Source organism: Gracilinanus agilis, chromosome 2, assembly GCF_016433145.1.
Source record: "Gracilinanus agilis isolate LMUSP501 chromosome 2, AgileGrace, whole genome shotgun sequence".
NCBI classification, from domain to species: Eukaryota; Metazoa; Chordata; class Mammalia; order Didelphimorphia; family Didelphidae; genus Gracilinanus; species Gracilinanus agilis.
The window spans coordinates 619,099,084-619,117,587 of record NC_058131.1 but is presented as its reverse complement, the minus strand read 5'-3'; positions in this window follow the sequence as shown (position 1 = coordinate 619,117,587).

The window sequence follows — 18,504 nt, the reverse complement described above, 5'->3', positions numbered from 1 at the left end:
TCCTTCCTTCCTTCCTTCCTTCCTTCCTTCCCTCCCCTCCTCTTCCTGCTCTTTTTGTTGTCATTCTTCCTTTTCTTCTTTTCTTCCTCTTCTTCATTCTCTCCCTCCTCCTCCTGCTCCTCCTCTAATTCTTTTCCCTATCTGGCTCAGACATGCAGCAACCACTCATAAGCATGACTCTATTACTGACCAGTACAGAAATTCACTCTCTTCATCTCTAAACTGCAATGATTTTCCCTACCTTAAATGGCCTAATGATTGCTCGATTCCCATTGGTTCATCATATTAGTGCTGGAGTTAGTATGGACACCTGATTAACTTCAGTCCTACTGCTGCTTAGGACTCCTGATCTTAAGTGATTCATCATCTTTAGTATCCTCTGGTAGCAGAATTTACAGGCATGTGTTATATTACCACCCCTGGCAACCTCTCAATAACAAGATAGTTCTCTAAGATTATAATATGCAGACTTATAGATTTGCTTGGGTAGAAAGAGCTTCCAGATTCCAAAATAGGAGTTCCCAACACTGAAAAAAACCCCATAGATGTTACCTTATTTTTTAAAAAAAATAAAAATGTATCTTACAACATGTATTTTTATCCTATGTTTAGAGGATCCAACAAGAGAGCCTAAAATAAATCACAGCTTTGGAAATAACTTACCAGTAACTCGAGAACTAGAGAAGAACCACCTTTCTTGACTTCAGTTCTCATCTACAAAATGATAGGTTTAGACTGGATGGCTTCCGACATCCCTTCCAGGTTAGATTCCAATATTTTGAATTCTAATGTCCTCCCCAAATCTACATTTATGATCCATTTATGATGAAAAGAATGTATTTCTTTTTGTATTTTTATCATGAATGAAGGTGATATATTCTAAAATTAGCAGCTTTTTCACACTCAGAGAAAGATAATTAAAGATTTTTTCATTATAGTCAACTCTTTTAAATAAAGTCAAGGAATTTTATATTTAATGAAACAATAAAATATAATTCAGAATTCATTTGAGTTAGTATTTGTATTTATTTTGCTTCTATGGAAAGGAAATAGGTAGAGTATATGATATAACACAAGAAAGATCTTGTTACGGCAGAAAGTTCTAGACATTTTCTGGAAATGCACACATTTTATGTATATACACACACACACCCAGAGGACACAGTGGATAGATTGCTGGACTTGGTGTCAGGAAGACTCTTACTAGTTGTATGACACCGGGCAAGTCACTTAACTTTGCCTCAGTTTCCTCACCTGTAAAATGAGCTGAAGAAAGAAAAAGCAATTCAATCCCAGGATCTTTGCCAAGAAAACACCAAATAGAATCACAAAGAGTCAGACATGATTAAAATGACTGAACAACAACAACATATATATATATATATATATATATTGCATTGGAGAAGAAGGTAGTTTCTTTTTCTTTCCTTCCTTCCAGATGACCATGCAAATTCTTCAGGTGCCATCAGACTTGACACTGCTACTAGTCAGAAGCACCAGAGTTGGAAGGTAACTGAGCAGCAACCTTGAGATGGACATATTCAGGCAGTAACATTTTAAGTGTTACATAGACTGGAGAGACCCTAGAGCAACATATTAACCTTCAGTAGCACTGTACAGTCACTTCTACCATGATGGTGTTGGATGTCTGTCTTTTAGGAATATTTATTCTTTCTTCCTATCTTCAGATCCATCTTTCTTCCTGTTATTCTCACTGTGGTCACAGCTGCTCCATATACATTTTGGACTTGTAAACATAGAGAAATGTAATTATACTTTTTATCAGATATTGTGGGAGAGTATGTTAATTCATGATAGAGATATCAAAAAGACTTTTTTAATTATTCTGTTTTGATATGGTTGATCTTCTAGCTAGAACTAAGTGATTCACAATTCCAGTCCAAGTATGCTCATCTCCTCTTTGAAATCATTTGAAGCACCAGTATTGTTTTGGTCATTAGTTTAATTTTCAAGCAGAATTCCTGGAGTTTATGTTAAGGGAATCCCTTCAATAACTTCAGGTTTTTCAAGTTTTCTTCTTCAGATTTTAGTAACCCCTCACTTTCATCTTTATTCTTTCTAATGTAGGTATAAGGGTAAAAATTAAGTTTTGTGATTTCCCTCTACTGGTCAGAAATATGTTTTGGAGGGTAGCATTGTGTAACATTCATGTTTCCGAGAGGGGTTCAAGCTACATCACAGAATTCCATAGTGTCCCCCAGAACTCCAAGAGAGGGGGCAATTAAGGGCAGTTGGAGACCTGGTATAAAAGCACTCTTGACTCTTGGCTCTTGGCATACACACTCTGTGTAGTTTCAGGGGTTAGCAGTTTCAGCAGTTAGCAGTTTCAGTTAATTTACCTTCCCTCCTCTTTCCTCAAACCCGGTTCCCTTCTCCCTGTACCCTGTAATCATTAAATTCATTTGTTTTGTGAAGATAGGCTGTATCCAGTTAACTTGGGATCATACTTAACACCTTCCTTTCACCAAGCCAAGTATTACATCCAAGCTGGAGTGGGAGCTGTCTCTGTCCTAGAGCCCATGGTCTGTAGAAGACCTTAACCTCAAAAACTCCTATCCTGTGGGAGAGTAATTTATGCAAAAGTTATTATCTCAAAGGGTTTAATTTCTATCCATTTACCATCTTGGCCCAGAATTTACCAAACTTGATTAGCCATCTTAGTCAGCACAGAAAGTGTTCTGTTAACTGCTGGCTAACAACAAATTCCCCCGGGGGGGGGGATGTATATTGAATGGCTGAACTCCTATCTAAGCCCCTAAATAATCTTCCTTCTAAAACCTAAATAGTTAAACTGAAGGTAGACAGTGATCTTGCTTGAAGGTCTATCTTGAGAATAACTATCAAAGTAAAGCAGTCCTTGGCTGTCAGAGACTGAATACCTCAGCACCTGAAGCTACACATAGTGTGTATGTCAAGAACCAAGAATCAAGAGTCAAGCCCCTTGCAAGAGGGGTGACCTGGCTTTTATACCAGGTCTCCAACTGCCCTTAACTGCCCCCTCTCTTGGAGTTCTGCGGGGCACTATGGAATTCTGTGATGCAGCTTGAACCTCTCTCAGAAACATGGATGTTACAATTGACAAAAAGCAGTATAAAGCCCTTACCTATAGCTAGTGAGATGTGTTTCCAATTTTCTCATGATACAATGCTAGTACACAATAAGAAGTATTCTAGTATTTCCAGACCATTTCTTGCACACTCATGGTTTGCCTACATTAGTAGTCAGTTTCACCTACATTGAGGCATTTCTTGTAGGTTGAATGTTATGAATTTTGATTTGTTCCAATTCATCTTTCCTTCTTGTGCTATAAGAACATGAAAGAGTCTTATTTGTTCACTTCTCCTTCTTCTCAAGGTGATCATAATGACCAATTTTAGTAGAGCTAGCCTCAAACTCATATTGCCCTTTCTTATTTCTTTGACTCTTAGAATAAGTTATATAACTGATTGGCCTGCTATCTCAATTATTAAGATCAACAAAACCTAATTTTTCAGATGTTACCAGCTTTCATGGAGGCAGATTGTGGCTGTGGGGACAGAGTGCTGGGTTTGGAGTCAAGACCTGAGTTCAAATCTTACTTCAGAAACTTACTACCCATCTAACCTTGAGCAAGCTCTGTGTGCCTTGGAGACAATTAGGTGGCTCAGTGGATAGAATGCTGAACCTAGAGTCAGAAAGATCTGAGTTCAAATCTGAATAGAGATACTTAGTAGCTGCGTGATACTGGGCAAATCACTTAACTTCTGTTTTTCTAAATCCACTGGTGAAGGAAATGGCAAACCATTCCAGTATCTTGGCCAAGAAAATTCCATGGATTGTATTGGTATCCTATGGTCCATGGGATCATAAAGAGTCAGACATGACTGAGTAATTGGACCACAGCAACAAACAACTATTATAATAGTCTCAGGAAACACAAAATGTCTCTTAGATAAAAAACATATGATCAATTTATCACTAGTTTATTTGGGCATGTTTTTGGGCTTTGGTTTTATAAGATTATTCAAAATGAATATAAAAATGAATAATATAGAAATGTTTTGTGTGATAATACATGTATAACCCAGATTGAATTGCTTGTCAACTCCAGGATGGGGGAGGGAAGAAGGGAGACAACATGCAGCATATGACTTTGGAAAACTTATGTGGAAATTTGTTATTAAAATTAAAAAAAAATTAAATCTCTGCTATATATCACCCTGAATGGCCCACTACTTTGTATCCTTCCCTTCCACCACCACCCTCATGCGATAGAAGATTAATTGGCCTTTCGGGGGGAAATCATCATTGTTATTATCATTGTTATTTCTATTATTTTTTGGTAATGCCTCACTAACTAGATTGTAAGCAAGGAAGCTGACAGTTGAATATTATATTGCCCTCTCAGGTAGTTGGCAATAATGTCTCATATTGCCACTCCTGGTCCCTACTCTGATGCAGAGGAAATATTCAGTAATAATTTGCTATTGTTAATAATAGTAAAGATGAGAATTATAATGATGATAAATATAAATCATCTTGTATACATGTATATGCACCATACGTGAATATATATTCACACAAATATCAAAAAAGCTCATAGTAGAGATCTTTAAAATTTCTCTAGCCTTTCCAATTAGATGTTTTCAAGTTTTCCTGAACATCTGCATCTGGGAAAAGTATGAGGGATTAGAGGGAAGAATGTTAAAGTCTGTTGCTGAACTGAGTCCTGCAATTCGGTCCCATTTGACTGAAGCCATGGCCTCAACCTTCTCAGGCAGGAGAAGTGAGGGCCATAAAGAGAAACCAGCAGAACCATGTCGGGGGAAAGTGGTGGAGGATGACCCCAAGCAGCCCTTGGGCTGCATTCCTTCTTTGCCAAAAAGGAAGAGGGAGGCTGCCAAGAAATAAATCAGATTTGCAAGTGTCACTTGGTCTGGGGGTTGTTGGAGCAGTTCTCTCTGTCCTAGAATTCTGAGCACACTGCAGAAGGACATCAAGCCCAATCTCCTTCTTCACCTAGGCAACGATTGCCCTAATTGCAATGTCTCAGGAAGAGAAAGGAAAAAAAAAACACCTGTGCAACGTGTTCATAACCTTTGTTCTGGAATGGGGGGAAATTACAGAGCAATTTTTAAAATCCCATTCCTTCTCTGTTTGGCATTGCTGCTTTCTGAAGGCACCGCCACAGGATCTCTTAATATTGCTGTAATTAATATATGATGTGTAATGCCTCATTTTATTCAAAGTATACTTATTGTGCCCTGCCAAGATGCAATAAAAGAAAATTAAAAAAGCTAGGCGGCATAATTGATGGCAAAGTTTTCTGCAGCCCAGTTTTAAATAACACTCATTCACTGCAGTGTCGTCCGGGGCATTTGGGGATTACACAGTGTATTATTAATAAATCGTTTGGCTTCAATGAATCGCATTGGCAAAGACAGGGCCACTTAGCTGTATCTTTCATGCAGTGTGAAAAAGTGAATGCATGTTAAAAAATGTAGGATGCAGAGCATCTGTTGGTGTATTCACCCCCAGGAAGTGCTGTGGGTGTGGAGTGATGGAGGGATTCAGAGATTTTACAAAGGCTGGGGACATGGGGAATAAATGAGTAGATTTTTTCTAGGTGTCACATTCCTCCACCACATTCATTGGTATGGGAGAAATTCAGGTTCCAAAGGGCTAAAGCTCCTGACATGAGATTGGCAACCAGAGGAAATACAAAGTCAAAGGGCTCCCGGGTTGGCTACCTATTTGTTATGTGACCTTGGACTAGTCATTTTAATTCTCTATGTCTCTGTTTCCTGATCATTAAAAAGGGGGCAATGATCCCTACTGTAAAATGTAATGCATTCAGAGCATCCTCCTCTCTCCTGGGAGTCTTAGGATTACAGGTTGTAATAGAAACTCATCTCAGGAGACTCATTGGTTTTGCAGCTACCTTATACACAGCTTGGTTGTATTTGCACTGTTATCTTGATGCTTCCTGTATGCAGAAACTCATTTCTGAGATATTAGTTGAATAACATGTCATTAAATAGAACTGAGTAGAGAGAAATGCAAGAGAGAAAGAAAGGGAAGAGATAAAGAAGAGGGGATAGATTGGGGAATATCTGCTTTCAACGAGATCTCAGAAAGATTAGAGTGGTTGAGTTTGGAGAAGGATTAGAAATGTGTTATATGAGACAAATATTAGAAGAGTGAAGATACTGATGCTAATATGATACTTATGGTGGTAATAAGAATAGAAGCAGATGACAAGAAAGAAATATTGGTTTGAGGAGTGGAGAGAAGTGGGGAGAGGGAAGAAATCTGTGAGATCAACTGAGCCAAACCTGGATCATTGTCAAAACAAAGGACTAGATTTTGGATTCTGCTCTTCTGTGTTTAGATTGGGCTGGAGCTCTGTGGTAATTGCTGAGGAGAGAATTTGTCATAAATTGAAGAAGGAAAAGCTTTCTGTGGGCTAGTCATCAAAAAAAGACTTCATGTAGAAAATGGAACTTAAGCTGGGCCTTGTGGGAAGGGAAAGAGTTGAATAGGAAGAGAGGAGCAAGAGCAAGGGTAGCATTTTAAGTAGGTAAAAAAAAAACTTGGATTGAGACTATTAGGCCTTTAGGGGCATATACTATATTTTATTTATTTTTTATTCAGTAAATAAAATTATAAGGAAAACTCATGTATTTCCTAGTGATTATGATATATAGGAGAAACTAGCAAGACGGAGTCAGATTGGTTGGGCAGGAAAAGATACTGAAGGGTTTTTCTGAGTATTTGGGACCTGATAAAAGTTTTGGGGAACTAAGTTAGATCCCTGAGTATAAGAGTGACTTTTAAAACTAATGGTTTAGAAGCTCATAGAATCAGAACATTAGAGCTGGAAAAGACCTTGGAGAGCATCCAATTAACCTTTTTTTTTTTTTTTAAACCAAGAAACTGTGAACAAGGTTAAAAACTTATCAAAAGAAGCAGCTAGGTGGCACAACAGATACAGTGCCCAGTCTAGAGTGGGGAGTGGGAAAGGCCTAGGTTCAAATCTGGTCTCAGAAACTTCCTAGCTATGGGACCTTGGACAAGTCACTTAATTCCTGTTTGCCTAGCCCCTATCATTATGTCTTAGAGTTGTTATTAAGATGGAAGAGAAGGGTTTAGAAAAAAGGATTTATCAAAGACCACATAACTACTAAGAAATAGAGAGAGAACTAGATTTTCAGTCTCATTCTAGTATTGTGCCTCTCAGTGGAATTTAGGATGGATTGAACAGTGATGTCATATGTAAGAGGTTAGATAAGATTATACACAACTCTGAAAGTCCCTAATACACAATGGCCATTTCTGCCTCAGTTGAACAAAGGGCATTATGTGGACTTCTTGTTTTTTTTAAACCCTTATCTTCCTTCTTAGAATCAATACCATGTATTGGTACCAAGTGGTAAGGGCTAGGCAATGGGGGGAGGGATAAGTGACTTGCCCAGGGTCACACAGCTAGGAAGTATCTGAGGCCAGATTTGAACCTTAGGAACTCCCATCTCTAGGCCTGGCTCTCAATCCACTGAATCACCCAGATGCCTTTGGTGACTTCTAAAATGATCCTGAAACTAGGAATGAATTTTTGGTCATCTGTACTTGATAGGTCTTTTATCTCACTTGTAGTCTTTTTGAGGCTAGAGGGGAAGAGAGCTTCTTTATATTTACCATTTACTATTAATTTGCATACTTGATATAATTAATAGTTGGGGGAGAGAAGGGAAAAGAGTCCTAGAATGTTCATCCACCCAGTCAGTTCCCCATCCTCAAGAGAAGAATGTGTGTTGGTTGGTTGATTATTTTCCTTGACACTCAAAGAAGACTAAAATGGCATTAGTGGTTGATGTATATTTGACTTGTGCATAAATTGGCTTTAAGTGAAGTAGAGCTGCACAAAGTCATGAGTCTTGTTCCTTCTTCCAGAGAGTCTAGTGGCAAGAGGACATGCAATGATTCAGGATACAATGGATGAACTTGGCTTCTTTGATGTCTAACCAAGCTTTAAGAGCTCAACAGCCTCTGCTTTTGCTGCCTTTGTGGCTGTTGGAACAAATTGTTCTCATCTATCTGGGGGAAGTTTTCACATGCTTGGGGTAGACACCCCTCTGCCTACCCATTAGGTTTGAGATCTATTGGTTACCTTCAACCTAGTTTAGCCTTCTTGCTGAAATGCTTTAGTGGGGTGTAGCACTGAGCATGCTACAACTTCTTAGAGCCACAAGTGAGAGCGGGGTGGTAGGCAGACACCAAAAGAGGTAAACAGCTGTGGAAAGGGCTCAGTAAGCCCTCCCCATCAGAGGCAGTCTCCCCTGAACATCCTGTACCTTAAAAAGAAGTATTGTGGCAAGAAAGGACATTTGGATTGAATTAAGAAATCAACTTTTTTTTCCTCAGTTCTGTCACTAATTATGTGTGACTTTGAGCAAGTCACTGCCCATCTCTGGGTTTCAGTTTCCTTCCCTGTGAAAGATAAGTAGACCCTTCATGTCCTTTCAAGCTTTACATGCCCATAGTTTTAGTCTCTACAGAACCCAACCACCAGAAACATACTCTTCAATGACCAAATTTCCTTACATTTTTCTAACGCCTTTCCTTTCTTCCTATGCTTTTACAGTTATGGCTTCTGCACTGGGTCATTTTCAGAGGTACAGTGGAAATTGCATTTGTGCTTAGTTACTATGGTGATCTGTGCAATCAGATTCCATAGACAGGAGTATTGCCATTTGTCCTCAGTGTTAATAATACTTGCCATTTCTGCAGCATCTTGAGTGCAAGGAGCTTTCAACCTGATGTCTGATTTTATTTTAGAATCAGAGTCTGAATGATTGAGATCACTATTCTTTCTATTCAAATGGAGGAAATGGAGGCACTGGAGTGGAGAAGAGTAGGGTACTTTAATGTGAGAGGCAGCATGGTGGAGTGTTAAGAGCCCTGGTATTCCAATTGGAGGACCTGGGCTTGAATCACAACTTTGTTAATGACTCAAGTGACCATAGGCAAGACCTGCCATCTCTGTGCCTTAATTGTCTTACATGTAAAATTAAAGAGTTATATTGTTATCTATACAATGCTGGATAAATAGCCCTGAAATGGGCAGAATGGGTAGATAAGAACAACTTATTTCAAGGCCTCAAAGGCAGCTGAAATAGGCACTATGGAATGCTTAGAGCTTGGTCAGACATTGAAGACTCCAAGTTCTATCCCTGCATCCCAGTTCTGACTTTTGTCTTACCACTGGACTTCACTGCCTCTGGAAGAGAGAACAAGACAAATGACTTTGTATAACTTTGCTTCACTTAAAATCCAGTTCACTTAAGTCAAGAAATCACCCTGTGATATATCATTGGTTCTCTTTGAAAAGAAAGGATGAACAACAATATATCACCCTAATAATTGAGATCACTATTCTTTCTATTCAAATGGAGGAAATGAAGGCACTGGAGTGGAGGATAGTAAGGTACTTTGATGTGAGAGACAGCATGGTGGAGTTAATGACTCAAGTGACCATGGGCACTAATCAACTCAGGACTGGATATAATGATTTTCTCTATATCCATCTAATCACTACTTGACCCCTTTATACCAGATAAATTCATCAATTAATATTTTCTGAGATTAAGTGAACATATCAGTTCATGGACATTCCATTTGTTATACAACATGATACTCTTACAACAAATCTGTGAGGTAAATATTGTGCATATTTTATCCTCATTTTATAGATGAGCAAAACAGAGCAGTTAAGTGGTTTGTCCATGGTAATACAACTAGTAAATATGATAGCTGGAGGAATATCTATTCTGGGTTAGATGCTCTACAGGATGTAATAGAAATGTCAGACATGATTCTTGCCTTTGAAAAGCTTATAATCTATTTGAGGAGACAAAACCAACTTTAACTAAAATAATAAAGTGATAATTGAATGATTGTAGATAGATAAGGAATGGAGAAGTAGGAAAGGGCCCTGGGAACTTGCATGGTCAATGTAAGTTAAGTTTTGCAAGGATTTACAAGAAGCCATGCCTGTGGGTAGGGTTTGCATTTGGACACTTGATAATCTTGGGAGATTCCTGATGCCATCCTGGGGCATGAAACCAATCGTTGGTGGGCCGTGCCCTATATAAGGGAGGCAAAGACTGGACCCAGAGACTCATTTTGGAGCCGGCAATCCAGGGTGGTTGAGGTTAATCAAATCCGGGTGGAGGGAGGAGGAATGTGGGTTTAGATTACTTAGACAGGTAGGCTTATCTATCTTTGCTGGCCAATAGCAACATCTCTTTGACAAACCCAACAATCTCTTGGGGAACAAAAATATATTTCAACCAACTAAACATCACCGTCTGGCCCAGGGCTTGTTGGCCCTGAGTCAGCAGCTGAGCATCTGTTCATCTATTTATCTTCAATCAAGCTGCAATCTAATTTGTCTATAGACAAGCAGTGTCCACTAAAGCAGACCAGACAGACCAGTGGCCTGCCTGGGCCAGTGGGCCTGGTTAGCTCAGCTATCAACATTCTGAAGCTGTTATATTTAGCACTTAGAGCTAAGATCAAATTTCATTTAGGGATTCCTAAAAACCCTTCCCTTCTATCAGTTTCCCTTGTTGTTTAACACCAAAAAAAGTTTTGTTTATAAAAGTCAATCCAGCTACTGACCTTTTTGTTGGTTGACTTGGCAACAGGTCAGCCTCAAGGAAGTGCTAGGGCAAGTTGAAGGGTCAGAGTAGGATTCAGTCTTACTCCCTGAAGTTGAGCTTAACTACCATCAGTAATATCAATAGTCAGATGCGTTATTGATTATCATTGTTATTCTAATATTATTGATTTAGTTATCAATAATTAAACATCAATTGGTACCAGGAGTCTAGTCTTCCTGAAGAAACACACTGTGATTGGTTGAGGGGATTCTACAGGAAGTTTAGTTGTGTTGTCTGATTTTCTGTTTATATCTAAAGAAGGTTTAAAGCTCCTTTGTCATCTGGGACTTTCTGCCTTACCTTTCCTAACAATTACATCCTTACAATCAAGTCCCTCAACGATCATAACACCAGAAAAGGGCACTCTTGGCCTTAATCATGAAGTGTATGTAGTTTTAGAATAGACACATATTCTATGGCTGTGTGGGTGTGTTGAGAGCAGTGAGACCAGTCTTGCTGGAGTGCAGGGTGAGGACTAGGAAGCAGTAGAAAATAAGGTTTGATAGGTAGGGCAAGGCCAAAGTGGAAAAGACCTTGGAAGTCTCAGAAGTTAGAATATTTATACCATATTTATATACAATAGGAAGAAGCCACCAAAAGTTTGTTAAGAAAGGGAGAGAGACTACTTTTTCTGTAATTAGATTTGTACAATAACTGGAGATAAAATGCTAAATTTGTGGGGGAAAAAGTCTTTCAAATGAAAAAAACAATTAAGTCTTAGTTAATAGAAAGAAGGGAGAAAATGGAAAGGAGAATGGAGCATATAACTCAAATACCTATCATCTTTCTTGTCCTCATTTATTCAAGGTTCCCTCACAGAGTTAATAAAATGGGAACTCCCCATTCTTTTCTCTCTGATATCCCTGTTTTCCTTAATGCTTCAGGTTTTTTAACTTTTCAGCTGGGAAATCTATGGCACAATTTGAGGAAAGAATTTTTGTGGGGAGTAAATGCTATGAAGTAAGTCAAGTTTCCCTGAAAGAATGAGAGTAAAGACATTTGCATTTGTCCTTCTATTGCTTCCATGGGTCATGGGAAGAACTACATATTGTAATAATATCACTGTTTTATTTTAAAAGGGTATTCAAGGGGGAAGCTATGTGACTTATTGGATAGAGAGCCAGGCTTGAAGATGAGTGGTCCTGAGTTCAAATCTGGCCTCAGACACTTCCTAGCTTGTGACGTTGGACAAGTCACTTAACCCCATTGCCTAACCCTATCACTCCTCTCCCTTAGAACCAGTACACAGTATTGATTCTATTAAAAAAGGTAAGAGCTTAGTAAAATAAAAATGTCTTCTGTTTCTTTCTCTATGTGGAGAATTTCAGTCTTGCCTCATTTGGGTTTATTACACCGTGTTCAAAATATACCCAGCCAATCAAAGGTTTTGAGGAGCAGGAAAAAAGAGGAAGAATTGATCTTAAGCCAAAGTTGTATAAAATGATATAATAGATGAGATGAATAGCAATTGATATTAATAGTCAATATTTATGTAGTATTTTAAGACTTGAAAAGCACTTCAGTTTGATTCTCTCAAACTTATCAAGGAAAAAAAGTACTATTATGATTTCATTTTACCAATGAGAAAACTGAGACTCAGATAATTTAAGTGACTTGCCCAGGATCACATAGTTAATGAGTGGCTGAGAGAGGAATCAAATCCAGGTCTTTCTGATTCTATATTTATCTCTCTACCCACTAGGACTACCTACCTTCTCTAGAGATATTCCAAAGTGGAACTTTTTCATCACTTGAGATTTTCAAAAAGAATAATGGGTGATCCCTTGTCAAGGATGTTATATAGAGAAGTCTAGTTTAATTCAAAACTCCCAAAAGAACTATAATGGGTGGGAAGGAAGGAAAAAGTTGAGACGGGGCCTATAAATTCTAGTAACAAAAAGCAATTAGAGTGAGAAAGTCATTATATGAAATTTTGTAGGATGTGTGTGTGTGTGTGTGTGTGTGTGTGTGTGTGTGTGTGTGTCAGTGCATGGCTTTGTGTTTTGAAAAGCCTATTGGATTAGACTTCAGGGAACTTGGGTTCTAGTTCTACCACCCTTTTTTTTTTAAACACTGGGAAAGTCATTTCCCTTTTCTGTGATTGTTACCTCTTCTGTAGAACAAGGGGATTTGGCCAAAACATCCTTGATTTCCCTTCCAGTTATGATGTTATTACCTATGGCTCTGAGCAATCGTTATGTTGTTTCTATTTTTATTCTGGATATGGTTTCATCATGTTAGAGGACTCCCAATGTAGAAACTGTCTCTGCTAATGGAGACTTACAACATCTTCATACCTTATGATTTTAGAGATTTACCAGGCAGCATTTAGACTGTTAGGTGACTTTCCCACAGTCATATAGCTATTGTGTATCATATGAAGGATTTGCATTCAGGGGCTTCTAATAACAAGATCTACCTTCTATCCATTTTATAATAGTATACTGCTTTTTATGTTGCCATTTAAACATGTAAAATAACTGGATACTGTTTTCAGAACAATCTCAGTAATGCTGTTAAGCCTTCATACTAAGTTTCTTTTAAGTAACACAAAGTTGCCATGTAATTCCACCAAATGACATATTGCATCCTGGGTACTCTGCCACCCAATGGAACCAGGATGTTAATCATATTATGATGAATAGCAGGAGGATTATAAATTGTGAGATTAACTGCTCATTGCCACGGGATGACAGATGTACTCCATCTCCATACACAGCAGTGGCAACATGTTGATCACTGCTTCCAGAAATAACAAACACAGTTGTGACACATGGAGGCGTTGCTGATTATAATGAAACAGTTTCCATTGCACTTTTCAACTGCCTGCCTTTGCCCCAGGAATAAGGCAAGGTTTGTCCTTAGCATCCTCTCCCTGGACCATTCAGTGTCATCTGCCATTCTGAAGTATCTCCCTTCCCTCTAAGTCTGTGGCCTTCCTGGCACAACTGAGTCAGTAAGGAGTGCAACAGGTCCTGGGTTCCCATCAGACAGCGTCACAGAATACGAGTGATACAACATAAAGATCAAGTAAGGTTAGGAAGACAGCTAAAGCAGATAGGCAGTTAAATTTTTGAAATTTCCAAACTTTGGGGAATTCTCTCTTTTGATCCTTGTATTCCTAGGCCCCATGATTCACTAGCACATGTGGGCTCTGGGTGGGGATGACACATTACCTTATTTCTTTGGGCTCTTAAGGCCTTCATGCTACCTCTGAGGATTCAGAATTTTTAATCTCAGCTTGTAATTTTCAGAGTCCTTGTTCTCGACCTATCTTCCCAGCTATCCCTCCGGTCAAGCTTTTCAATCCCATGCCTTATTCTCATTGGTCTTACCTTGCTCTTGATATCTACTTACTGAATTCACACTAAAGGAGCCTGAGTGCTGTAATGATGTGAGCACTGGCATATTTGTCAGGTCCCTTGAGTTTTAGTTCTTTTTCTGTCATTAGCTAACTCTATGACCTCAGAAAAGTCATTGGATCTGTCTGGGCCTTAATTTTTTCATCCATAAAATTAGGATATTGGAGAAAATTATTTTTAAGTTACTTTTCTGTTCTGCTCTATGAATTTCTATTTCCTAAGACATCCTTTTGGAATTAAGTTGTATTTCAATCCTTATAAAACATCTTGTAGAGAAATAGTAGATTAATTCACACTAAGGTGCAGGTGACTGCTAGCTGAACTTGTTACCATTCACAGGAGTACAGTATTTACATTTTAATGGATGAATGCAAAGGCATATTTCTATAAAGGGACTTTCTCTGTTTTTCTTTTCTTTCCTTTATCCCCCCTGTTATGAAATATGAATTGTTTCTTTCCATTTTTTAAACCCTTACCTTCTATCTTGAAGCCAATACTGTGTATGGTTCCAAGGCAGAAGAGTGGTAAGGGCTAGGCAATGGAGGTCAAGTGACTTGCCCAGGGTCACACAGCTGGGAAGTGTCTGAGAGAAGATTTGAACCTAGGACCTCCTATCTCTAGGCCTTGTTCTCAGCTAGCTACCCCTCCATTTTCTTTTTAAAGGATCATAGATGTGAAGCTGAAAGAAAAGTATAGATATCAACACTGAGTATCTCCAACACCTTCAATTTTCAAGTAAGGAATCTGAGACTCAGAGAGTCTTACCCAAAGTCACTTAGCTAATGAATAATATTAGCCAGGACTGGAACTCAGGTCTTCTGATTCCAAAGTCAACACTCTACTGCACTACCCTGTCTTTGTTCCCTCTTCTAGTGCTTTCTTTGCTGAGGTGAGATATAATGAACATCTATTGTTCTTAGCAGTTACACTTGTCACATGGAATATTTTCACTTGAATTAAAAGCAGTTGTAGCCTCTGTATCCTTGGGTGACAGGAAAGGCATCAAAAGGGCAACAATGACAAAATTCTATTATTATCCATATATATTCATTCTAACAGCTATCCAAGACAAGAGAAGACCCTAATTGTGAGGTCAAAGTTACATGAATGCCCTGGCATCAACTCCAAGTGCTATAAGAAGCTAAAGTAGTTTGTCCTTCCCCTAATTCCCTAGGGCAGTGAAGGCAAACCTTTTAGAGATGGAGGGCTAGACCCTACCCCCCACCAAGTGCCAGCACACCCTGTACCACCTCCCTCTTTACCCCGCACAGGGTAGGGAGAAAGAGCTTCCATTGGGCTGCTGGGTGGAAGAGTGGATGAAATGAGGAATGTCCTCAGCAAGTTAGAGAGGAGGAGAGTGCTCCACTGTCCTCCAGCTCTACTGCTTGTGAGGCACCCCCCTTTACCCCTTGTGCTCTCCCATTGGGCTGCTGGGAAGAGGGGAGGATGATGAGAAAAAATGTCATCTGGCATAGAGAGAGTAAAGGGAGCAGCTCTGCCCAAGTCCCTTTGTCTTTCTAGTAGTGAACTGGAAGGGAGGAAGGGCAGCTGAGTGCCCACAGAAAGCACTCTATGTGCCATCTTTGGCACCCGTACCATAGGTTTGCCATTACTTCCCTAGGGAGTAACCATTCCCTCAGGTAGTATATATGCATACTCAAGGTTGACCTATAGGTGGCCATGTAGCATGGTTGTGGAGGTAGGCAGAGGTATACAAGATCAGGTGCAAGGGTGGCAGTCATGTCTGAGAAAGTCCCTCAGGAAGAAACTATTCCTCTACCCACTCATCACCCATGCCAATACCTCAATAACCAAACCTTTGCTAGTTACAGCTTTGACAGCCAATGATTCAACTCCCACTTGTTTCCAACTTGCTATCCAATTGAAAGTGGTGGGAACTTTTAGAAAGGTTGGAGTTAATTACTCCTGTTGAAATTGGTCCAGAACTGTATGGAAAATGCACAAAAATTGACTATAAGTTAGTAGAACTTTGAGTTTATCTCTCCTCTGAATGACAGCCACTCCCACCATGTGGGAACATTAAGATAAAACAAACAAATGCTTACTCAAGGTTGTCTTAGGGCAAGGAACTGTTCGAACTGAGAGAGGTGAGGCACTGTCTTCTTCTACAAGGAACTGATGATATCTCTTCTAATACTTTGCATGATCTGAGTATTACCCTAATCTCATTTTCTATTCAAAGTAGAGGCAATTTTTATTGAAGTGGGGAATTGTTGGGGGAGGCAATCTTTCTTTTTCCTCCTAGACAACTTAAAGAAAGAAAAAATAATATGGCAGCGATTGAACTAATTGCATGTGATTCCCTTTTTATAGTCTATTAAAAGCATAAGGGCCAAGCTATAAGTAGCAAGTTGTGTACCTAGGGAAAATGGCATAAAACATACTCAAGAGAACGGAAGAGAAATGGCAACCTAGGGTCCAATAAGTCCACTTCTGTAAGCCTTCCCTGGGGAGGCTACCACAGGAGAGAGTTGTACTGTTCAGTTCACCTAGAGTATTGGCTGCCATGTGGAGGAACTGCCATCTGGTAGATCTTATTTTAAATAGTTATTTTCCATAATGATGTGCTATGTTCGGTTGTTCCTGCTGAAGAGTAACAAATACTGTCAGCACCCTCTAAATTTTCCCATCATGGGGCAAAGCTCAGGTCACCCTGCCCTGGCTTTGCCAATTCTGTTGATGCTGATAAATGTATGTGTGTCTTTAATCAATTGTCTTTGAATTATTTATATAAGAATCAGAATGGGAAGGGACCTTAGATAGATCATCCAGTACAACAGTCAGAGAAGGAAACTGGGCTCAGAGAAGGAAGGAATTTGTTCAAGGACAGAGCAAATTAGGGGCAAAACCAGGTATGTCTTTTGGACGTCATACTCTCCTGACATCAAGTGTAGGGCTCTTCCCACTGTGCCATGCTTCCTTTTAAAGAGAAATCCAGTGTTTTAGCACTGAATAAAATGTATATTTCTAAAATTGGTTAATTCGGACCATGATCTCGGCCCTGGGTAAACTGTCCAGACACATGTTAGGCAACACAGGGTACAAAGCCACGCTAAAAGGTAGCTGAGAAATGTAGGATGTGTAATATATCAGGAAGGGGAGGTACTATATTTGTTAAAATAGTATCTCAAAAGTAACCCAAATAACTTATCTTTTTTCTTCATGAGCATCATGAAAGCATAGAGTGGTGATATCATTTATCTAGTACAGGTCAAGAAACACCATGGCTCATTTTGTGAAGAGAAGAGAAAAGGACAGTTTGACCTGAATAATAGAGATTCTTTTATCTATAAAGCCTAGATTCTCAGATCCTCATTGTGGGACTCACTCCTTAATAAGTACAATAAGTGTTCAAGCCTTTGCCAGAAATGAAATATTATTATACAAATGTACATTCTGACAGCTGTCCAAAAGTAGGGGAGACCCCGATAGTGTGGCCAAAGTGATGGGCTCTCTCCGTAGACCACCCTGCTCCTGCTTTGGTAACTGTGGCTTGAGGAGAGTGTCTCCCAGTCAAAGGGCAGTCCCATATTTCTTAGGGATTCCAGCAGTACCATTACTGTCTGGAAAATGACAAGAGAGAGGATTTACTGTTTTAAAGGGCTCTCAATAAGTCATTGGTTTCAGTGGAGAAGTGTTCCCCTAATTTATCGAGGAAGAGATCAATCATTAGAAAATACATTCCCACACATTAAAGTGAATCATTGGACTCCTGCCCAACTCATCCCATTGACCTGGAGGGTCTGTGTGAAGGTAACCCAGGACAGTTCTTTTGCCATTGTTTTTCAGCTTGAGGTCTCAGAGAAATATTAGTGGCCCTGCAGTAGACTTGAGAGAGTCATGTTATCAAAGCCTGCTGTTGACTACAGAAATCTCTAATCCCACCACCCTACCTTACAAATCAGGAAAATAAGAACTAAGAATTGACTTGCCCCAAAGTCACAATCTTAATAACAGAACTGAGACTAGAATCCAGCTTTGTGACACAGAACAAGGCTCCTAAAAATACATCATGAGAGAGATGATGGATATAGACACATGGAGAGGTAGATATAAGCATATATCAAGCATGAACTCTGTTCTAGGCTCTGTGCTAAGCCACGGGAATACAAATGCAAACAAAAAAGTTGGACCTTCTAAGTAAATCCTTGTCCTAATGAAGTTTACATTCTAATGGGCATAGATAATGCAGAATAAAGCTGAAGTTGGGGGACCATACTGGTTACAGGGGTGAAAAGTTGAGAAATCCCCTGGAAGTTATGGACAGAACTGAATTGGGAGTGAGGATGGCTAGCCTAGGATGGGTCTTTCCTCAAAGGGATGTTTCAGAAATGAACTCACCAGTCAAAGGAAGGAGCAGGCATCAGATCCCCACAAACAATGAACCTTGTGACTTGTTC